Below are 24,713 nucleotides of genomic sequence, written 5' to 3' on the forward strand. Positions count from 1 at the left end.
GCATGGGAAACATGTGTTAACATTGCCAAAGCAAGTGAGGTAGATAATATACAAAAGTGAAATAAACAATAAAAATTAACAGTAAACATTACACATACAGAATTTTCAAAACAATAAAGACATTTCAAATGTCATATTATATAGATACAGTGTTGTAACAATGTACAAATGGTTAAAGTACACAAGGGAAAATAAATAAGCATAAATATGGGTTGTATTTACAATGGTGTTTGTTCTTCACTGGTTGCCCTTTTCTTGTGGCAACAGGTCACAAATCTTGCTGCTGTGATGGCACACTGTGGAATTTCACCCAGTAGATATGGGAGTTTATCAAAATTGGATTTGTTTTCGAATTCTTTGTGGATCTGTGGAATCTGAGGGAAATATGTCTCTCTAATATGGTCATACATTGGGCAGGAGGTTAGGAAGTGCAGCTCAGTTTCCATCTCATTTTGTGGGCAGTGTGCACATAGCCTGTCTTCTCTTGAGAGCCATGTCTGCCTACGGCGGCCTTTCTCAATAGCAAGGCTATGCTCACTGAGTCTGTACATAGTCAAAGCTTTCCTTAATTTTGGGTCAGTCACAGTGGTCAGGTATTCTGCCACTGTGTATTCTCTGTTTAGGGCCAAATAGCATTCTAGTTTGCTCTGTTTTTTTGTTAATTCTTTCCAATGTGTCAAGTAATTATCTTTTTGTTTTCTCATGATTTGGTTGGGTCTAATTGTGCTGTTGTCCTGGGGCTCTGTGGGGTGTGTTTGTGTTTGTGAATGGAGAACTAGGACCAGCTTGCTTAGGGGACTCTTCTCCAGGTTCATCTCTCTGTAGGTGATGGCTATGTTATGGCTTTGTATGGAAGGTTATCTATCTATCTATCTATCTATCTATCTATTCAATTCAATTCAATTCAAGGGGCTTTATTGGCATGGGAAACATGTGTTAACATTGCCAAAGCAAGTGAGGTAGACAATACACAAAAGTGAAACAAACAATACAAATTAACAGTAAACATTACACATACAGAAGTTTCAAAACAATAAAGACATTTCAAATGTCATATTATATAGATACAGTGTTGTAACAATGTACAAATGGTTAAAGTACACAAGGGAAAATAAATAAGCATAAATATGGGTTGTATTTACAATGGTGTTTGTTCTTCACTGGTTGCCCTTTTCTTGTGGCAACAGGTCACAAATCTTGCTGCTGTGATGGCACACTGCGGAATTTCACCCAGTAGATATGGGAGTTTATCAAAATTGGATTTGTTTTCAAATTCTTTGTGGATCTGTGTAATCTGAGGGAAATATGTCTCTCTAATATGGTCATACATTGGGCAGGAGGTTAGGAAGTGCAGCTCAGTTTCCACCTCATTTTGTGGGCAGTGTGCACATAGCCTGTCTTCTCTTGAGAGCCATGTCTGCCTACGGCGGCCTTTCTCAATAGCAAGGCTATGCTCACTGAGTCTGTACATAGTCAAAGCTTTCCTTAATTTTGGGTCAGTCACAGTGGTCAGGTATTCTGCCACTGTGAACTCTCTGTTTAGGGCCAAATAGCATTCTAGTTTGCTCTGTTTTTTTGTTAATTCTTTCCAATGTGTCAAGTAATTATCTTTTTGTTTTCTCATGATTTGGTTGGGTCTAATTGTGCTGTTGTCCTGGGGCTCTGTGGGGTGTGTTTGTGTTTGTGAATGGAGAACTAGGACCAGCTTGCTTAGGGGACTCTTCTCCAGGTTCATCTCTCTGTAGGTGATGGCTATGTTATGGCTTTGTATGGAAGGTTATCTATCTATCTATCTATCTATCTATCTATCTATCTATTCAATTCAATTCAAGGGGCTTTATTGGCATGGGAAACATGTGTTAACATTGCCAAAGCAAGTGAGGTAGACAATACACAAAAGTGAAACAAACAATACAAATTAACAGTAAACATTACACATACAGAAGTTTCAAAACAATAAAGACATTTCAAATGTCATATTATATAGATACAGTGTTGTAACAATGTACAAATGGTTAAAGTACACAAGGGAAAATAAATAAGCATAAATATGGGTTGTATTTACAATGGTGTTTGTTCTTCACTGGTTGCCCTTTTCTTGTGGCAACAGGTCACAAATCTTGCTGCTGTGATGGCACACTGTGGAATTTCACCCAGTAGATATGGGAGTTTATCAAAATTGGATTTGTTTTCGAATTCTTTGTGGATCTGTGTAATCTGAGGGAAATATGTCTCTCTAATATGGTCATACATTGGGCAGGAGGTTAGGAAGTGCAGCTCAGTTTCCACCTCATTTTGTGGGCAGTGTGCACATAGCCTGTCTTCTCTTGAGAGCCATGTCTGCCTACGGCGGCCTTTCTCAATAGCAAGGCTATGCTCACTGAGTCTGTACATAGTCAAAGCTTTCCTTAATTTTGGGTCAGTCACAGTGGTCAGGTATTCTGCCACTGTGTACTCTCTGTTTAGGGCCAAATAGCATTCTAGTTTGCTCTGTTTTTTTGTTAATTCTTTCCAATGTGTCAAGTAATTATCTTTTTGTTTTCTCATGATTTGGTTGGGTCTAATTGTGCTGTTGTCCTGGGGCTCTGTGGGGTGTGTTTGTGTTTGTGAATGGAGAACTAGGACCAGCTTGCTTAGGGGACTCTTCTCCAGGTTCATCTCTCTGTAGGTGATGGCTATGTTATGGCTTTGTATGGAAGGTTATCTATCTATCTATCTATTCAATTCAATTCAATTCAAGGGGCTTTATTGGCATGGGAAACTTGTGTTAACATTGCCAAAGCAAGTGAGGTAGACAATACACAAAAGTGAAATAAACAATACAAATTAACAGTAAACATTACACATACAGAATTTTCAAAACAATAAAGACATTTCAAATGTCATATTATATAGATACAGTGTTGTAACAATGTACAAATGGTTAAAGTACACAAGGGAAAATAAATAAGCATAAATATGGGTTGTATTTACAATGGTGTTTGTTCTTCACTGGTTGCCCTTTTCTTGTGGCAACAGGTCACAAATCTTGCTGCTGTGATGGCACACTGTGGAATTTCACCCAGTAGATATGGGAGTTTATCAAAATTGGATTTGTTTTCGAATTCTTTGTGGATCTGTGTAATCTGAGGGAAATATGTCTCTCTAATATGGTCATACATTGGGCAGGAGGTTAGGAAGTGCAGCTCAGTTTCCACCTCATTTTGTGGGCAGTGTGCACATAGCCTGTCTTCTCTTGAGAGCCATGTCTGCCTACGGCGGCCTTTCTCAATAGCAAGGCTATGCTCACTGAGTCTGTACATAGTCAAAGCTTTCCTTAATTTTGGGTCAGTCACAGTGGTCAGGTATTCTGCCACTGTGTACTCTCTGTTTAGGGCCAAATAGCATTCTAGTTTGCTCTGTTTTTTTGTTAATTCTTTCCAATGTGTCAAGTAATTATCTTTTTGTTTTCTCATGATTTGGTTGGGTCTAATTGTGCTGTTGTCCTGGGGCTCTGTGGGGTGTGTTTGTGTTTGTGAATGGAGAACTAGGACCAGCTTGCTTAGGGGACTCTTCTCCAGGTTCATCTCTCTGTAGGTGATGGCTATGTAATGGCTTTGTATGGAAGGTTATCTATCTATCTATCTATCTATCTATTCAATTCAATTCAATTCAAGGGGCTTTATTGGCATGGGAAACATGTGTTAACATTGCCAAAGCAAGTGAGGTAGACAATACACAAAAGTGAAACAAACAATACAAATTAACAGTAAACATTACACATACAGAATTTTCAAAACAATAAAGACATTACAAATGTCATATTATATAGATACAGTGTTGTAACAATGTACAAATGGTTAAAGTACACAAGGGAAAATAAATAAGCATAAATATGGGTTGTATTTACAATGGTGTTTGTTCTTCACTGGTTGCCCTTTTCTTGTGGCAACAGGTCACAAATCTTGCTGCTGTGATGGCACACTGTGGAATTTCACCCAGTAGATATGGGAGTTTATCAAAATTGGATTTGTTTTCGAATTCTTTGTGGATCTGTGTAATCTGAGGGAAATATGTCTCTCTAATATGGTCATACATTGGGCAGGAGGTTAGGAAGTGCAGCTCAGTTTCCACCTCATTTTGTGGGCAGTGTGCACATAGCCTGTCTTCTCTTGAGAGCCATGTCTGCCTACGGCGGCCTTTCTCAATAGCAAGGCTATGCTCACTGAGTCTGTACATAGTCAAAGCTTTCCTTAATTTTGGGTCAGTCACAGTGGTCAGGTATTCTGCCACTGTGTACTCTCTGTTTAGGGCCAAATAGCATTCTAGTTTGCTCTGTTTTTTTGTTAATTCTTTCCAATGTGTCAAGTAATTATCTTTTTGTTTTCTCATGATTTGGTTGGGTCTAATTGTGCTGTTGTCCTGGGGCTCTGTGGGGTGTGTTTGTGTTTGTGAATGGAGAACTAGGACCAGCTTGCTTAGGGGACTCTTCTCCAGGTTCATCTCTCTGTAGGTGATGGCTATGTTATGGCTTTGTATGGAAGGTTATCTATCTATCTATCTATCTATTCAATTCAATTCAATTCAAGGGGCTTTATTGGCATGGGAAACATGTGTTAACATTGCCAAAGCAAGTGAGGTAGACAATACACAAAAGTGAAACAAACAATACAAATTAACAGTAAACATTACACATACAGAAGTTTCAAAACAATAAAGACATTTCAAATGTCATATTATATAGATACAGTGTTGTAACAATGTACAAATGGTTAAAGTACACAAGGGAAAATAAATAAGCATAAATATGGGTTGTATTTACAATGGTGTTTATTCTTCACTGGTTGCCCTTTTCTTGTGGCAACAGGTCACAAATCTTGCTGCTGTGATGGCACACTGTGGAATTTCACCCAGTAGATATGGGAGTTTATCAAAATTGGATTTGTTTTCTAATTCTTTGTGGATCTGTGTAATCTGAGGGAAATATGTCTCTCTAATATGGTCATACATTGGGCAGGAGGTTAGGAAGTGCAGCTCAGTTTCCACCTCATTTTGTGGGCAGTGTGCACATAGCCTGTCTTCTCTTGAGAGCCATGTCTGCCTACGGCGGCCTTTCTCAATAGCAAGGCTATGCTCACTGAGTCTGTACATAGTCAAAGCTTTCCTTAATTTTGGGTCAGTCACAGTGGTCAGGTATTCTGCCACTGTGTACTCTCTGTTTAGGGCCAAATAGCATTCTAGTTTGCTCTGTTTTTTTGTTAATTCTTTCCAATGTGTCAAGTAATTATCTTTTTGTTTTCTCATGATTTGGTTGGGTCTAATTGTGCTGTTGTCCTGGGGCTCTGTGGGGTGTGTTTGTGTTTGTGAATGGAGAACTAGGACCAGCTTGCTTAGGGGACTCTTCTCCAGGTTCATCTCTCTGTAGGTGATGGCTATGTTATGGCTTTGTATGGAAGGTTATCTATCTATCTATCTATTCAATTCAATTCAATTCAAGGGGCTTTATTGGCATGGGAAACTTGTGTTAACATTGCCAAAGCAAGTGAGGTAGACAATACACAAAAGTGAAATAAACAATACAAATTAACAGTAAACATTACACATACAGAATTTTCAAAACAATAAAGACATTTCAAATGTCATATTATATAGATACAGTGTTGTAACAATGTACAAATGGTTAAAGTACACAAGGGAAAATAAATAAGCATAAATATGGGTTGTATTTACAATGGTGTTTGTTCTTCACTGGTTGCCCTTTTCTTGTGGCAACAGGTCACAAATCTTGCTGCTGTGATGGCACACTGTGGAATTTCACCCAGTAGATATGGGAGTTTATCAAAATTGGATTTGTTTTCGAATTCTTTGTGGATCTGTGTAATCTGAGGGAAATATGTCTCTCTAATATGGTCATACATTGGGCAGGAGGTTAGGAAGTGCAGCTCAGTTTCCACCTCATTTTGTGGGCAGTGTGCACATAGCCTGTCTTCTCTTGAGAGCCAAGTCTGCCTACGGCGGCCTTTCTCAATAGCAAGGCTATGCTCACTGAGTCTGTACATAGTCAAAGCTTTCCTTAATTTTGGGTCAGTCACAGTGGTCAGGTATTCTGCCACTGTGTACTCTCTGTTTAGGGCCAAATAGCATTCTAGTTTGCTCTGTTTTTTTGTTAATTCTTTCCAATGTGTCAAGTAATTATCTTTTTGTTTTCTCATGATTTGGTTGGGTCTAATTGTGCTGTTGTCCTGGGGCTCTGTGGGGTGTGTTTGTGTTTGTGAATGGAGAACTAGGACCAGCTTGCTTAGGGGACTCTTCTCCAGGTTCATCTCTCTGTAGGTGATGGCTATGTTATGGCTTTGTATGGAAGGTTATCTATCTATCTATCTATCTATTCAATTCAATTCAATTCAAGGTTCTTTATTGGCATGGGAAACATGTGTTAACATTGCCAAAGCAAGTGAGGTAGACAATACACAAAAGTGAAACAAACAATACAAATTAACAGTAAACATTACACATACAGAAGTTTCAAAACAATAAAGACATTTCAAATGTCATATTATATAGATACAGTGTTGTAACAATGTACAAATGGTTAAAGTACACAAGGGAAAATAAATAAGCATAAATATGGGTTGTATTTACAATGGTGTTTGTTCTTCACTGGTTGCCCTTTTCTTGTGGCAACAGGTCACAAATCTTGCTGCTGTGATGGCACACTGTGGAATTTCACCCAGTAGATATGGGAGTTTATCAAAATTGGATTTGTTTTCGAATTCTTTGTGGATCTGTGTAATCTGAGGGAAATATGTCTCTCTAATATGGTCATACATTGGGCAGGAGGTTAGGAAGTGCAGCTCAGTTTCCACCTCATTTTGTGGGCAGTGTGCACATAGCCTGTCTTCTCTTGAGAGCCATGTCTGCCTACGGCGGCCTTTCTCAATAGCAAGGCTATGCTCACTGAGTCTGTACATAGTCAAAGCTTTCCTTAATTTTGGGTCAGTCACAGTGGTCAGGTATTCTGCCACTGTGTACTCTCTGTTTAGGGCCAAATAGCATTCTAGTTTGCTCTGTTTTTTTGTTAATTCTTTCCAATGTGTCAAGTAATTATCTTTTTGTTTTCTCATGATTTGGTTGGGTCTAATTGTGCTGTTGTCCTGGGGCTCTGTGGGGTGTGTTTGTGTTTGTGAATGGAGAACTAGGACCAGCTTGCTTAGGGGACTCTTCTCCAGGTTCATCTCTCTGTAGGTGATGGCTATGTTATGGCTTTGTATGGAAGGTTATCTATCTATCTATCTATCTATCTATCTATCTATCTATCTATCTATTCAATTCAATTCAATTCAAGGGGCTTTATTGGCATGGGAAACATGTGTTAACATTGCCAAAGCAAGTGAGGTAGACAATACACAAAAGTGAAACAAACAATACAAATTAACAGTAAACATTACACATACAGAAGTTTCAAAACAATAAAGACATTTCAAATGTCATATTATATAGATACAGTGTTGTAACAATGTACAAATGGTTAAAGTACACAAGGGAAAATAAATAAGCATAAATATGGGTTGTATTTACAATGGTGTTTGTTCTTCACTGGTTGCCCTTTTCTTGTGGCAACAGGTCACAAATCTTGCTGCTGTGATGGCACACTGTGGAATTTCACCCAGTAGATATGGGAGTTTATCAAAATTGGATTTGTTTTCGAATTCTTTGTGGATCTGTGTAATCTGAGGGAAATATGTCTCTCTAATATGGTCATACATTGGGCAGGAGGTTAGGAAGTGCAGCTCAGTTTCCACCTCATTTTGTGGGCAGTGTGCACATAGCCTGTCTTCTCTTGAGAGCCATGTCTGCCTACGGCGGCCTTTCTCAATAGCAAGGCTATGCTCACTGAGTCTGTACATAGTCAAAGCTTTCCTTAATTTTGGGTCAGTCACAGTGTTCAGGTATTCTGCCACTGTGTACTCTCTGTTTAGGGCCAAATAGCATTCTAGTTTGCTCTGTTTTTTTGTTAATTCTTTCCAATGTGTCAAGTAATTATCTTTTTGTTTTCTCATGATTTGGTTGGGTCTAATTGTGCTGTTGTCCTGGGGCTCTGTGGGGTGTGTTTGTGTTTGTGAATGGAGAACTAGGACCAGCTTGCTTAGGGGACTCTTCTCCAGGTTCATCTCTCTGTAGGTGATGGCTATGTTATGGCTTTGTATGGAAGGTTATCTATCTATCTATCTATCTATTCAATTCAATTCAATTCAAGGGGCTTTATTGGCATGGGAAACATGTGTTAACATTGCCAAAGCAAGTGAGGTAGACAATACACAAAAGTGAAACAAACAATACAAATTAACAGTAAACATTACACATACAGAAGTTTCAAAACAATAAAGACATTTCAAATGTCATATTATATAGATACAGTGTTGTAACAATGTACAAATGGTTAAAGTACACAAGGGAAAATAAATAAGCATAAATATGGGTTGTATTTACAATGGTGTTTGTTCTTCACTGGTTGCCCTTTTCTTATGGCAACAGGTCACAAATCTTGCTGCTGTGATGGCACACTGTGGAATTTCACCCAGTAGATATGGGAGTTTATCAAAATTGGATTTGTTTTCGAATTCTTTGTGGATCTGTGTAATCTGAGGGAAATATGTCTCTCTAATATGGTCATACATTGGGCAGGAGGTTAGGAAGTGCAGCTCAGTTTCCACCTCATTTTGTGGGCAGTGTGCACATAGCCTGTCTTCTCTTGAGAGCCATGTCTGCCTACGGCGGCCTTTCTCAATAGCAAGGCTATGCTCACTGAGTCTGTACATAGTCAAAGCTTTCCTTAATTTTGGGTCAGTCACAGTGGTCAGGTATTCTGCCACTGTGTACTCTCTGTTTAGGGCCAAATAGCATTCTAGTTTGCTCTGTTTTTTTGTTAATTCTTTCCAATGTGTCAAGTAATTATCTTTTTGTTTTCTCATGATTTGGTTGGGTCTAATTGTGCTGTTGTCCTGGGGCTCTGTGGGGTGTGTTTGTGTTTGTGAATGGAGAACTAGGACCAGCTTGCTTAGGGGACTCTTCTCCAGGTTCATCTCTCTGTAGGTGATGGCTATGTTATGGCTTTGTATGGAAGGTTATCTATCTATCTATCTATCTATCTATCTATCTATCTATCTATCTATTCAATTCAATTCAATTCAAGGGGCTTTATTGGCATGGGAAACATGTGTTAACATTGCCAAAGCAAGTGAGGTAGACAATACACAAAAGTGAAACAAACAATACAAATTAACAGTAAACATTACACATACAGAAGTTTCAAAACAATAAAGACATTTCAAATGTCATATTATATAGATACAGTGTTGTAACAATGTACAAATGGTTAAAGTACACAAGGGAAAATAAATAAGCATAAATATGGGTTGTATTTACAATGGTGTTTGTTCTTCACTGGTTGCCCTTTTCTTGTGGCAACAGGTCACAAATCTTGCTGCTGTGATGGCACACTGTGGAATTTCACCCAGTAGATATGGGAGTTTATCAAAATTGGATTTGTTTTCGAATTCTTTGTGGATCTGTGTAATCTGAGGGAAATATGTCTCTCTAATATGGTCATACATTGGGCAGGAGGTTAGGAAGTGCAGCTCAGTTTCCACCTCATTTTGTGGGCAGTGTGCACATAGCCTGTCTTCTCTTGAGAGCCATGTCTGCCTACGGCGGCCTTTCTCAATAGCAAGGCTATGCTCACTGAGTCTGTACATAGTCAAAGCTTTCCTTAATTTTGGGTCAGTCACAGTGGTCAGGTATTCTGCCACTGTGTACTCTCTGTTTAGGGCCAAATAGCATTCTAGTTTGCTCTGTTTTTTTGTTAATTCTTTCCAATGTGTCAAGTAATTATCTTTTTGTTTTCTCATGATTTGGTTGGGTCTAATTGTGCTGTTGTCCTGGGGCTCTGTGGGGTGTGTTTGTGTTTGTGAATGGAGAACTAGGACCAGCTTGCTTAGGGGACTCTTCTCCAGGTTCATCTCTCTGTAGGTGATGGCTATGTTATGGCTTTGTATGGAAGGTTATCTATCTATCTATCTATCTATCTATCTATCTATCTATCTATCTATTCAATTCAATTCAAGGGGCTTTATTGGCATGGGAAACATGTGTTAACATTGCCAAAGCAAGTGAGGTAGACAATACACAAAAGTGAAACAAACAATACAAATTAACAGTAAACATTACACATACAGAAGTTTCAAAACAATAAAGACATTTCAAATGTCATATTATATAGATACAGTGTTGTAACAATGTACAAATGGTTAAAGTACACAAGGGAAAATAAATAAGCATAAATATGGGTTGTATTTACAATGGTGTTTGTTCTTCACTGGTTGCCCTTTTCTTGTGGCAACAGGTCACAAATCTTGCTGCTGTGATGGCACACTGTGGAATTTCACCCAGTAGATATGGGAGTTTATCAAAATTGGATTTGTTTTCGAATTCTTTGTGGATCTGTGTAATCTGAGGGAAATATGTCTCTCTAATATGGTCATACATTGGGCAGGAGGTTAGGAAGTGCAGCTCAGTTTCCACCTCATTTTGTGGGCAGTGTGCACATAGCCTGTCTTCTCTTGAGAGCCATGTCTGCCTACGGCGGCCTTTCTCAATAGCAAGGCTATGCTCACTGAGTCTGTACATAGTCAAAGCTTTCCTTAATTTTGGGTCAGTCACAGTGGTCAGGTATTCTGCCACTGTGTACTCTCTGTTTAGTGCCAAATAGCATTCTAGTTTGCTCTGTTTTTTTGTTAATTCTTTCCAATGTGTCAAGTAATTATCTTTTTGTTTTCTCATGATTTGGTTGGGTCTAATTGTGCTGTTGTCCTGGGGCTCTGTGGGGTGTGTTTGTGTTTGTGAATGGAGAACTAGGACCAGCTTGCTTAGGGGACTCTTCTCCAGGTTCATCTCTCTGTAGGTGATGGCTATGTAATGGCTTTGTATGGAAGGTTATCTATCTATCTATCTATTCAATTCAATTCAATTCAAGGGGCTTTATTGGCATGGGAAACATGTGTTAACATTGCCAAAGCAAGTGAGGTAGACAATACACAAAAGTGAAACAAACAATACAAATTAACAGTAAACATTACACATACAGAAGTTTCAAAACAATAAAGACATTTCAAATGTCATATTATATAGATACAGTGTTGTAACAATGTACAAATGGTTAAAGTACACAAGGGAAAATAAATAAGCATAAATATGGGTTGTATTTACAATGGTGTTTGTTCTTCACTGGTTGCCCTTTTCTTGTGGCAACAGGTCACAAATCTTGCTGCTGTGATGGCACACTGTGGAATTTCACCCAGTAGATATGGGAGTTTATCAAAATTGGATTTGTTTTCGAATTCTTTGTGGATCTGTGTAATCTGAGGGAAATATGTCTCTCTAATATGGTCATACAATGGGCAGGAGGTTAGGAAGTGCAGCTCAGTTTCCACCTCATTTTGTGGGCAGTGTGCACATAGCCTGTCTTCTCTTGAGAGCCATGTCTGCCTACGGCGGCCTTTCTCAATAGCAAGGCTATGCTCACTGAGTCTGTACATAGTCAAAGCTTTCCTTAATTTTGGGTCAGTCACAGTGGTCAGGTATTCTGCCACTGTGTACTCTCTGTTTAGGGCCAAATAGCATTCTAGTTTGCTCTGTTTTTTTGTTAATTCTTTCCAATGTGTCAAGTAATTATCTTTTTGTTTTCTCATGATTTGGTTGGGTCTAATTGTGCTGTTGTCCTGGGGCTCTGTGGGGTGTGTTTGTGTTTGTGAATGGAGAACTAGGACCAGCTTGCTTAGGGGACTCTTCTCCAGGTTCATCTCTCTGTAGGTGATGGCTATGTTATGGCTTTGTATGGAAGGTTATCTATCTATCTATCTATCTATCTATCTATCTATCTATTCAATTCAATTCAATTCAAGGGGCTTTATTGGCATGGGAAACATGTGTTAACATTGCCAAAGCAAGTGAGGTAGACAATACACAAAAGTGAAACAAACAATACAAATTAACAGTAAACATTACACATACAGAAGTTTCAAAACAATAAAGACATTACAAATGTCATATTATATAGATACAGTGTTGTAACAATGTACAAATGGTTAAAGTACACAAGGGAAAATAAATAAGCATAAATATGGGTTGTATTTACAATGGTGTTTGTTCTTCACTGGTTGCCCTTTTCTTGTGGCAACAGGTCACAAATCTTGCTGCTGTGATGGCACACTGTGGAATTTCACCCAGTAGATATGGGAGTTTATCAAAATTGGATTTGTTTTCGAATTCTTTGTGGATCTGTGTAATCTGAGGGAAATATGTCTCTCTAATATGGTCATACATTGGGCAGGAGGTTAGGAAGTGCAGCTCAGTTTCCACCTCATTTTGTGGGCAGTGTGCACATAGCCTGTCTTCTCTTGAGAGCCATGTCTGCCTACGGCGGCCTTTCTCAATAGCAAGGCTATGCTCACTGAGTCTGTACATAGTCAAAGCTTTCCTTAATTTTGGGTCAGTCACAGTGGTCAGGTATTCTGCCACTGTGTACTCTCTGTTTAGGGCCAAATAGCATTCTAGTTTGCTCTGTTTTTTTGTTAATTCTTTCCAATGTGTCAAGTAATTATCTTTTTGTTTTCTCATGATTTGGTTGGGTCTAATTGTGCTGTTGTCCTGGGGCTCTGTGGGGTGTGTTTGTGTTTGTGAATGGAGAACTAGGACCAGCTTGCTTAGGGGACTCTTCTCCAGGTTCATCTCTCTGTAGGTGATGGCTATGTAATGGCTTTGTATGGAAGGTTATCTATCTATCTATCTATCTATCTATTCAATTCAATTCAATTCAAGGGGCTTTATTGGCATGGGAAACATGTGTTAACATTGCCAAAGCAAGTGAGGTAGACAATACACAAAAGTGAAACAAACAATACAAATTAACAGTAAACATTACACATACAGAATTTTCAAAACAATAAAGACATTACAAATGTCATATTATATAGATACAGTGTTGTAACAATGTACAAATGGTTAAAGTACACAAGGGAAAATAAATAAGCATAAATATGGGTTGTATTTACAATGGTGTTTGTTCTTCACTGGTTGCCCTTTTCTTGTGGCAACAGGTCACAAATCTTGCTGCTGTGATGGCACACTGTGGAATTTCACCCAGTAGATATGGGAGTTTATCAAAATTGGATTTGTTTTCGAATTCTTTGTGGATCTGTGTAATCTGAGGGAAATATGTCTCTCTAATATGGTCATACATTGGGCAGGAGGTTAGGAAGTGCAGCTCAGTTTCCACCTCATTTTGTGGGCAGTGTGCACATAGCCTGTCTTCTCTTGAGAGCCATGTCTGCCTACGGCGGCCTTTCTCAATAGCAAGGCTATGCTCACTGAGTCTGTACATAGTCAAAGCTTTCCTTAATTTTGGGTCAGTCACAGTGGTCAGGTATTCTGCCACTGTGTACTCTCTGTTTAGGGCCAAATAGCATTCTAGTTTGCTCTGTTTTTTTGTTAATTCTTTCCAATGTGTCAAGTAATTATCTTTTTGTTTTCTCATGATTTGGTTGGGTCTAATTGTGCTGTTGTCCTGGGGCTCTGTGGGGTGTGTTTGTGTTTGTGAATGGAGAACTAGGACCAGCTTGCTTAGGGGACTCTTCTCCAGGTTCATCTCTCTGTAGGTGATGGCTATGTTATGGCTTTGTATGGAAGGTTATCTATCTATCTATCTATCTATTCAATTCAATTCAATTCAAGGGGCTTTATTGGCATGGGAAACATGTGTTAACATTGCCAAAGCAAGTGAGGTAGACAATACACAAAAGTGAAACAAACAATACAAATTAACAGTAAACATTACACATACAGAAGTTTCAAAACAATAAAGACATTTCAAATGTCATATTATATAGATACAGTGTTGTAACAATGTACAAATGGTTAAAGTACACAAGGGAAAATAAATAAGCATAAATATGGGTTGTATTTACAATGGTGTTTATTCTTCACTGGTTGCCCTTTTCTTGTGGCAACAGGTCACAAATCTTGCTGCTGTGATGGCACACTGTGGAATTTCACCCAGTAGATATGGGAGTTTATCAAAATTGGATTTGTTTTCTAATTCTTTGTGGATCTGTGTAATCTGAGGGAAATATGTCTCTCTAATATGGTCATACATTGGGCAGGAGGTTAGGAAGTGCAGCTCAGTTTCCACCTCATTTTGTGGGCAGTGTGCACATAGCCTGTCTTCTCTTGAGAGCCATGTCTGCCTACGGCGGCCTTTCTCAATAGCAAGGCTATGCTCACTGAGTCTGTACATAGTCAAAGCTTTCCTTAATTTTGGGTCAGTCACAGTGGTCAGGTATTCTGCCACTGTGTACTCTCTGTTTAGGGCCAAATAGCATTCTAGTTTGCTCTGTTTTTTTGTTAATTCTTTCCAATGTGTCAAGTAATTATCTTTTTGTTTTCTCATGATTTGGTTGGGTCTAATTGTGCTGTTGTCCTGGGGCTCTGTGGGGTGTGTTTGTGTTTGTGAATGGAGAACTAGGACCAGCTTGCTTAGGGGACTCTTCTCCAGGTTCATCTCTCTGTAGGTGATGGCTATGTTATGGCTTTGTATGGAAGGTTATCTATCTATGTCACGATCGTGTACTGGAGAGAATGAGGACCAAGGCGCAGCTGGATATGAATACATCTTCTTTTTTAATTAAACGAACACGAAGATGAACACGACACAAAAACTCTATACAAAACAACAAAACGACCGTGAAGCTACAAACGTTGTGCACAAACAGACAGGCTACAAACGTTCTGACATAGACAATTACCCACAATTAATGAGAGCCTATGGCTACCCTAAATAAGGCTCCCAATCAGAGACAACCGACATCAGCTGTCTCTAATTGGGAACTCATTCAGGTAACCATAGACTCTTCTAGATCACTCACCAACATAGACAACGCTAGACATCTACACTAAACACAAAACCATATTTTACACCCCATAACCCCTTTACCAAATAAACATCAAAAACCAACAAAACATAAACATTACCCATGTCACACCCTGACCTAACTAAAATAATCAAGAAAACAAAGAATAATAAGGCCAGGGCGTGACAATCTATCTATCTATCTATCTATCTATCTATCTATTCAATTCAATTCAATTCAAGGGGCTTTATTGGCATGGGAAACATGTGTTAACATTGCCAAAGCAAGTGAGGTAGACAATACACAAAAGTGAAACAAACAATACAAATTAACAGTAAACATTACACATACAGAAGTTTCAAAACAATAAAGACATTACAAATGTCATATTATATAGATACAGTGTTGTAACAATGTACAAATGGTTAAAGTACACAAGGGAAAATAAATAAGCATAAATATGGGTTGTATTTACAATGGTGTTTGTTCTTCACTGGTTGCCCTTTTCTTGTGGCAACAGGTCACAAATCTTGCTGCTGTGATGGCACACTGTGGAATTTCACCCAGTAGATATGGGAGTTTATCAAAATTGGATTTGTTTTCGAATTCTTTGTGGATCTGTGTAATCTGAGGGAAATATGTCTCTCTAATATGGTCATACATTGGGCAGGAGGTTAGGAAGTGCAGCTCAGTTTCTACCTCATTTTGTGGGCAGTGTGCACATAGCCTGTCTTCTCTTGAGAGCCATGTCTGCCTACGGCGGCCTTTCTCAATAGCAAGACTATGCTCACTGAGTCTGTACATAGTCAAAGCTTTCCTTAAGTTTGGGTCAGTCACAGTGGTCAGGTATTCTGCCACTGTGTACTCTCTGTTTAGGGCCAAATAGCATTCTAGTTTGCTCTGTTTTTTTGTTAATTCTTTCCAATGTGTCAAGTAATTATCTTTTTGTTTTCTCATGATTTGGTTGGGTCTAATTGTGCTGTTGTCCTGGGGCTCTGTGGGGTGTGTTTGTGTTTGTGAATGGAGAACTAGGACCAGCTTGCTTAGGGGACTCTTCTCCAGGTTCATCTCTCTGTAGGTGATGGCTATGTTATGGCTTTGTATGGAAGGTTATCTATCTATCTATCTATCTATTCAATTCAATTCAATTCAAGGGGCTTTATTGGCATGGGAAACATGTGTTAACATTGCCAAAGCAAGTGAGGTAGACAATAAACAAAAGTGAAACAAACAATACAAATTAACAGTAAACATTACACATACAGAAGTTTCAAAACAATAAAGACATTACAAATGTCATATTATATATATACAGTTTTGTAACAATGTACAAACGGTTAAAGCACACAAGTTAAAATAAATAAGCATAAATATGGGTTGTATTTACAATGGTGTTTGTTCTTCACTGGTTCCCCTTTTCTTGTGGCAACAGGTCACAAATCTTGCTGCTGTGATGGCACACTGTGGAATTTCACCCAGTAGATATGGGAGTTTATCAAAATTGGATTTGTTTTCGAATTCTTTGTGGATCTGTGTGATCTGAGGGAAATATGTGTCTCTAATATGGTCATACATTGGGCAGGAGGTTAGGAAGTGCAGCTCAGTTTCCACTTCATTTTGTTGGCAGTGTGCACATAGCCTGTCTTCTCTTGAGATCCATGTCTGCCTACGGCGGCCTTTCTCAATAGCAAGACTATGCTCATTGATTCTGTACATAGTCAAAGCTTTCCTTAAGTTTGGGTCAGTCACAGTGGTCAGGTATTCTGCCACTGTGTACTCTCTGTTTAGGGCCAAATAGCATTCTAGTTTGCTCTGTTTTTTTGTTAATTCTTTCCAATGTGTCAAGTAATTATCTTTTTGTTTTCTCATGATTTGGTTGGGTCTAATTGTGCTGTTGTCCTGGGGCTCTGTGGGGTGTGTTTGTGTTTGTGAACAGAGCCCTAGGACCAGCTTGCTTAGGGGACTCTTCTCCAGGTTCATCTCTCTGTAGGTGATGGCTTTGTTATGGAAGGTTTGGGAATCGCTTCCTTTTAGGTGGTTGTAGAATTTAACGGCTCTTTTCTGGATTTTGATAATTAGTGGGTATCGGCCTAATTCTGCTCTGCATGCATTATTTGGTGTTCTACGTTGTACACGGAGGATATTTTTGCAGAATTCTGCATGCAGAGTCTCAATTTGGTGTTGCCCCATTTTGTGAAATCTTGGTTGGTGAGCGGACCCCAGACCTCACAACCTTAAAGGGCAATGGGCTCTCTATCTATCTATCTATATCTATCTATCTATCTATCTATCTATCTATCTATCTATTTATCTATCTGTCTATCTGTCTATCTGTCTATCTGTCTGTCTGTCTGTCTGTCTGTCTGTCTCTTTCTCTCTCTCTCTCTCTCTCTCTCTCTCTTCTCTGTCTGTCTGTCTGTCTGTCTGTCTGTCTGTCTGTCTGTCTCGTTCCTGTCTCACTTCACTGCCTGCCTCTCTCTCTATCTCTCTATCTCTCTCTCACTTCACTGCCTGCCTCTCTATCTACCTGTCTGTCTGTCTGTCTGTCTGTCTGTCTGTCTGTCTGTCTGTATCTCTATCTATCTCTGTCGCTCTCGGTATGTCCGTCTGTCTTTCTGTCTGTCTGTACCACTGTCTGTGTCCTTGTTTACTTCAGATAAACTCTTCATTTGTATTCTGCCTGGCTCATCTCCAAACCATCACAACAACGCTCGTGAATAAACAAGAGGGAAACTCATAACACTAAATTAAGGATGAGGCATGATTTATAATTCATACATTTCTTATTTGTATCTTAGGTATACTTGCGCATACCAGCAGTGGGGGCTTGATTAATAAACAAGCGTTGTCGCAGTAATAATGATTTAAATACTGCTGAGACTAGCTCTCACTGCCAGATAAGCAATTTTTCACCACAAAATATGACATGCCTGCACAACAACCCTGACATTTACCACAAAATTACAGCCTCGCCGAAGGCCGCTGAGGTAGTAAATACAGTCAGAGTAAACAGTTTAAAGACACGAGTACCTGCAGTGCATTTGATGAAATTTGTTGCTATGGCAATAAGTACTGTTTTTATCTTTCTCCATGACTTTAATGGATGGATGTTTCTTTTAAAGTGTTTGTGGCGGGAGACTGGAGAGGGTTAATTAGATTGTGGTTGACCCAGGGATGTCAACAGGAGTTGATTTTCATAAATGTTTTTGCCATTTAGTGAGTATTTGATTTGGTGAAGTACCTGGCAGTTGAAAGAGTGGTAAAGTCTAGTTTGATAACTAAACAGAGATATCAAAGGTTAGAGAGAAGGACAGAAGAGGACAAAATCTGTTGAAAGAGGGTAAGAGTTGTCTAATTTATTCTCTGCTAATTGACAAGTGACAAAATAATAATTAAGTAGGAACGCCCAATGAGACAGAGCGGTGGATCGCCATGCCAACTGGGAAGCTAAGGAACCCCTCTGCTGAATGGCATTCTAATGAGCATCACCAGTAGAGAGAGAGGGAGCGAGGGAGGGAGAATGAAAGACAGGAGAGCTGTGACCTTACCTACATCAAAGAGAGGCAGATAGATTGAGAAGGAGAATAAACCTATGCTACACACTGCATAGAGAAAGAGGGAGGATGAGAGAGAGAGAGAATGAATTGACGTTACACACTGCTGTGAGAGGGAGAGAATGAACGACAGCTAGATGTGACCTTACACAGCAGAAAGACACAGATTTTACACACTTTTACAACAAGACACTTTGAATCGATCTTTGACACAGCAGGAAATAGTTAGAAAGCCAGGGATATATGGGAAGACCTGTATTGAAGAACACCACAAGGTGAAAAACAACATCATTTGATTTAGCTGAGCCAGAGACTATTTCATTACTGCTGTATTATTATCTAACGTTGTTTGGTGTTGTCTTGGCGTTCTATCTGCCAAACCTTCATCCTTTCTTAGATAACAGTAGTTTATTATAACTCGGGGAAGATTTTTAAACTTTGACGGAAGCCAGGAGATAGGTTATGATACATCCACGGCCGTTGACTCCCAGCCGCTCTCAAAGCCTCGTCTAGACGTCTGCGTCTTCGTTCCCCAACACCATCCTTGATGAGGTAACATGAACGTTTCATCAAATGTAAAGAAACTGGGAAAAGGAAATGTAATGATTGAGTGTTAGTGATGTAATGGGGGTGCAGTGTGGTTGGGCAGGCTTACAGGAAGTGTGTCTGATTAATTTACAATGATGGAAATCTTTTTATATCCACTCCGTGTGCGTCCATCGTCCCCGTGTGCGTCCATCGTCCCCGTGTGCCGTCCATCGTCCCCGTGTGCGTCCATCGTCCCCGTGTGCCGTCCATCGTCCCCGTGTGCGTCCATCGTCCCCGTGTGCGTCCATCGTCCCCGTGTGCCGTCCATCGTCCCCGTGTGCGTCCATCGTCCCCGTGTGCGTCCATCGTCCCCGTCCATCGTCCCCGTCCATCGTCCCCGTGTGCGTCCATCGTCCCCGTGTGCGTCCATCGTCCCCGTGTGCGTCCATCGTCCCCGTGTGCGTCCATCGTCCCCACCCGAGTTGCATCCATAGATCCAGATCATGCATTTAGCCACCGGCTGATTTTAATTACACAGAGTTTAGTGATGTTGAGATGAATCAGAAGCTGGGTGTTTAGAGCTATCATCAGACCATATTGAGGGAGGCGGAGAGTAAAAAACAATTAGGATGTTGTTATAATAGGAAACAGTGCTTGTCCTGCTGCTCCCTTTGTTTTATGTTTCAGACAGAGAGAATGTCTGTCTCTGTGTTGTGGTATGTTGTCAGGGGATAGTGGCCAGTGCGTTAGGGGGGCTTAGACATCAGGTCCCTAGTCTACACTCTGTGGACACTTTCTTAATCGAATGCACTTATTATATGTCACTCTGGTTAAAAGCATCTGCTGGAAAGCACTTTAGCCAGAGGACTTCTGGCACTTCTCTTCTCTGTCATTATGTTGTTTCCTCCTCCTTTTTTTCATTTCCTACTTTCTCTCAACATCTGTGTGTGCCTGTCTGCCTTTCTGCCTGCCTGTCTGCCTTTCTGCCTGCCTGCCTGCCTTTCTGCCTGCCTGCCTGTCTGCATGTCTGCATTTCTGCCTGCCTGCATGCCAGCCTCTTCTGCCTGCCTGTCTTCCTTTCTGCTTGCTTTTCTTTTCTGCCTGCCTGCCTGCCTTCCTTTCTGCCTGCCTTTCTGCCTGTCTGTCTGCCTTTCTGCCTGTCTGCATGTCTGCCTCTTCTGCCTTCCTGTCTGCCTTCATTCCTGCCTGCCTGTCTGTCTGCCTTTCTGTCTGCCTGCCTGTGTGCATGTCTGCCTGCCTGTCTGCCTCTTCTGCCTTCCTGTCTGCCTGCCTGTCTGCCTGCCTGTCTGAGTGCCTGCCTGCCTTTCTATCTGCCTGCCTACCTGTCTGCCTTCCTATCTGACTGTCTGCCTGCCTAGCTGCCTGTCTGCCTACCTGCCTGTCTGCCTGCAAGTCTACGTCGGTGGCAAAGCGGTCTAAGGCACTGCATCTCAGTGCTAGAGGTGACACTACAGACCCTGGTTTGATCCCGGGCTGTATCACAACGGCCCGTGATCGGGAGCCCCATAGGGAGGTGCACAACTGGCCCAGCGTCGTCCGGGTTAGGGAAGGGTTTGGCCGGGGAAGGCCGTCATTGTAAATAAGAATTTGTTCTTAACTGACTTGCCTAGTTAAATAAAGGTTAAATTAAAAACGTGAGCCTATATAAGCATACCCTTTCTAGTTCCTCTCAGTCAGTCAGTGAGTCATTAATGAGTGGGGTGAGGACAGGAGGAGGCTGATGAAGTGGTGAGGACAGGAGGCGGCTGATCAAGTGGTGAGGAGGCTGATGAAGTGGTGAGTAGGCTGATGAAGTGGTGAGGACAGAAGGAGGCTGATGAAGTGATTAGGACAGGAGGCTGATGAAGTGGTGAGGAGGCTGATGAAGTGGTGAGGAGGCTAATGAAGTGGTGAGGACAGAAGGAGGCTGATGAAGTGGTGAGGACAGGAGGAGGCTGATGAAGGGGTGAAGACAGGAGGAGGCTGATGAAGTGGTGAGGACAGGAGGAGGCTGGTGAAGGGGTGAAGACAGGAGGAGGCTGATGAAGTGGTGAGGACAGGAGGAGGCTGATGAAGTGGTGAGGACAAAAGCAGGCTGATGAAGTGGTGAGGACAGGAGGAGGCTGATGAAGGGGTGAAGACAGGAGGAGGCCGATGAAGTGGTGAAGACAGGAGGAGGCTGATGAAGGGGTGAAGACAGGAGGAGGCTGATGAAGTGGTGAGGACAGGAGGAGGCTGATGAAGTGGTGGGAACAGGAGGAGGCTGATGAAGGGGTGAGGACAGGAGGAGGCTGATGAAGTGGTGGGGACAAAACCAGGCTGATGAAGTGGTGAGGACAGGAGGAGGCTGATGAAGTGGTGGGGACAGGAGGAGGCTGATGAAGGGGTGAGGACAGGAGGAGGCTGATGAAGTGGTGGGGCCAAAAGCAGGCTGATCAATCAATCAATCAATCAAGTTTATTTTATATAGCCCTTCGTACATCAGCTAATATCTCGAAGTGCTGTACAGAAACCCAGCCTAAAACCCCAAACAGCTAGTAATGCAGGTGTAGAAGCACGGTGGCTAGGAAAACCTCCCTAGAAAGGCCAAAACCTAGGAAGAAACCTAGGGAGGAACCAGGCTATGAGGGGTGGCCAGTCCTCTTCTGGCTGTGCCGGGTGGAGATTATAACAGAACTATGCCAAGATGTTCAAAAATGTTCATAAGTGACAAGCATGGTCAAATAATAATCATGAATAATTTTCAGTTGGCTTTTCATAGCCGATCATTAAGAGTTGAAAAACAACAGGTCTGGGACAGGTGGCGGTTCCATAACTGCAGGCAGAGCAGTTGAAACTGGAATAGCAGCAAGGCCAGGCGGACTGGGGACAGCAAGGAGTCACCACGCCCGGTAGTCCCGACGTATTTTTTTTTTTTTTTTTTTACCTTTATTTAACTAGGCAAGTCAGTTAAGAACAAATTCTTATTTTCAATGACGGCCTAGGAATAGTGGGTTAACTGCCTGTTCAGGGGCAGAACGACAGATTTGTACCTTGTCAGCTCGGGGATTTGAACTTGCAACCTTCCGGTTACGAGTCCAACGCTCTAACCACTAGGCTACCCTGCCGCCCCATGGTCGTATGGACGTATGGTCCTAGGGCTCAGGTCCTCCGAGAGAAAGAAAGAGAGAAGGAGAAAATTAGAGAGAGCCAAGATTTTCAAAATGTTCATAAATGACAAGCATGGTCAAATAATAATCAGGAATAAATCTCAGTTGGCTTTTCATAGCCGATCATTAAGAGTTGAAAACAGCAGGTCTGGGACAGGTAGGGGTTCCGTAAACACAGGCAGAACAGTTGAAACTGGAATAGCAGCAAGGCCAGGAGGACTGGGGACAGCAAGAAGTCATCATGCCCGGTAGTCCTGACGTATGGTCCTAGGGCTCAGGTTCTCAGAGAGAGAGAAAGAAAGAGAGAATGAGAGAATTAGAGAGAGCATACTTAAATTCACACAGGACACTGGATAAGACAGGAGAAGTACTCCAGGTATAACCAACTGACCCTAGCCCCCCGACACATAAACTACTGCAGCATAAATACTGGAGGCTGAGACAGGAGCGGTCAGGAGACACTATGGCCCCATCCGAAGATACCCCCGAACAGGGCCAAATAGGAAGGATATAACCCCACCCACTTTGCCAAAGCACAGCCCCCGCACCACTAAAGGGATATCTTCAACCACCAACGTACAATCCTGAGACAAGGCCGAGTATAGCCAACAAAGATCTCCACCACAGCACAAACCAAGGGGGGGCGCCAACCCAGACAGGAAGATCACGTCAGTAACTCAACCCACTCAAGTGGCGCACCCCTCCTAGGGACGGCATGAAAAAGCACCAGTAAGCCAGTGACTCAGCCCCTGTAATAGGGTTAGAGGCAGAGAATCCCAGTGGAGAGAGGGGAACTGGCCAGGCAGAGACAGCAAGGGCGGTTCGTTGCTCCAGAGCCTTTCCGTTCACCTTCACACTCCTGGGCCAGACTACACTCAATCATATGACCTACTGAAGAGATAAGTCTTCAGTAAAGACTTAACCTTTCACGAGTATCTACCCCGGGTCCGGGATCACCCCCCACCCCCCCACACTGAGTAGCATAGCCTAGCATAGCGTCACAATTAAATAGTAGCATCTAAATATCATTAAATCACAAGTCCAAGACACCTAATGAAAGATACAGATCTTGTGAATAAAGCCACCATTTCAGATTTTTAAAATATTTTACAGGGAAGACAAAATATGTAAATCTATTAGCTAACCACGTTAGCAAAAGACACCACTTTTCTAACTCCATCAGTTTCTTACTCCATCAGGTGCTATCACCAATTCGGCTAAACTAAGATATTGATAGCCACTAACCAAGAAAAAAACTCATCAGATGACAGTCTGATAACATATTTATGGTATAGGATAGGTTTTGTTAGAAAAATGTGCATATTTCAGGTAGATATCATAGTTTACAATTGCACCCACCGTCACAAATATACTAGAATAAATACATAGAGCAACGTGTTTACCTAATTACTAATCATCAAACATTTCGTAAAAATACACAGCATACACTAATCGAAAGAGACAGATCCTGTGAATACAGACAATATTTCAGATTTTCTAAGTGTCTTACAGCGAAAACACAATAAATCGTTATATTAGCATACCACATATGCAAACGTTACCAGAGCATTGATTCTAGCCAAAGAGAGCGATAACGTAAACATCGCCAAAATATATAAATTTTTTCACTAACCTTCTCAGAATTCTTCAGATGACACTCCTGTAACATCACATTACAACATACATATACAGTTTGTTCGAAAATGTGCATATTTAGCCACCAAAATCATGGTTAGACAATGACAAAAGTTGCCCAGCTGGTCAGACAATGTCGTGCGCCATATTAGACAGTGATCTAGTCGTATACATAAATACTCATAAATGTGACAAAAAAATATAGGGTGTACAGCGATTGATAGACAATTTAATTCTTAATACAATCGCTGATTTACATTTTTTAAATTATCCTTACTTTTCAATACAGTTTGCGCCAAGCGAAGCTACGTCTAAAAAGATGGCGTCATAAGCGATTACCATTTCTCGACAGAAACACGATTTATCATAATAAATTGTTCCTACTTTGAGCTGTTCTTCCATCAGAATCTTGGGCAAAGAATCCTTTCTTGGGTCTAATCGTCTTTTGGTCGAAAGCTGTCCTCTTGCCATGTAGAAATGCCCATTGCGTTCGGCATGAACTGGAACCGTGCCCAGAGATTCACAGTGTCTCAGAAATAAATGTCCCAAAATCGCACTAAACGGATAAAAATTGCTATTAAACGGTTTAAATTAACTACCTTATGATGTTTTTAACTCCTATAACGAGTAGAAACATGACCGGAGAAATATAACTGGCTACACTAATGCTTGGAAAAAGAGCAGGTCGGTGTCCACCGCGCGCCCGACGCATCTGGAAAAGAGTTCCTACCTACACGTGTTTTTGTTTTATAGGGGCTGTGATTGCGCAATCGATACCATTCAAATCGTCATCACGTAAAGGCATCCAGGGGAAGACGTAAGCAGTGTCCGTATCCTGATAGCGTTCACAGTGGCCTTCAGATCAGGGGCCAAAATGTGTGAAATCTGACTCCATGTCAGGGAAA

At 41.1% G+C, this 24,713-nt stretch overlaps 1 protein-coding gene across 5 annotated transcripts in view; it reads left to right on the forward strand.

Annotated features, from left to right (window-relative positions):
* The window catches only part of LOC129822365 (protocadherin Fat 3-like), a 381,150-nt gene that overhangs the window by 306,355 nt on the left and 50,082 nt on the right, over positions 1-24,713 (forward strand). The window lies entirely within an intron of this gene.

The sequence above is a fragment of the Salvelinus fontinalis genome, chromosome 24 (genome assembly GCF_029448725.1).
Source record: "Salvelinus fontinalis isolate EN_2023a chromosome 24, ASM2944872v1, whole genome shotgun sequence".
Classification (NCBI taxonomy): Eukaryota; Metazoa; Chordata; class Actinopteri; order Salmoniformes; family Salmonidae; genus Salvelinus; species Salvelinus fontinalis.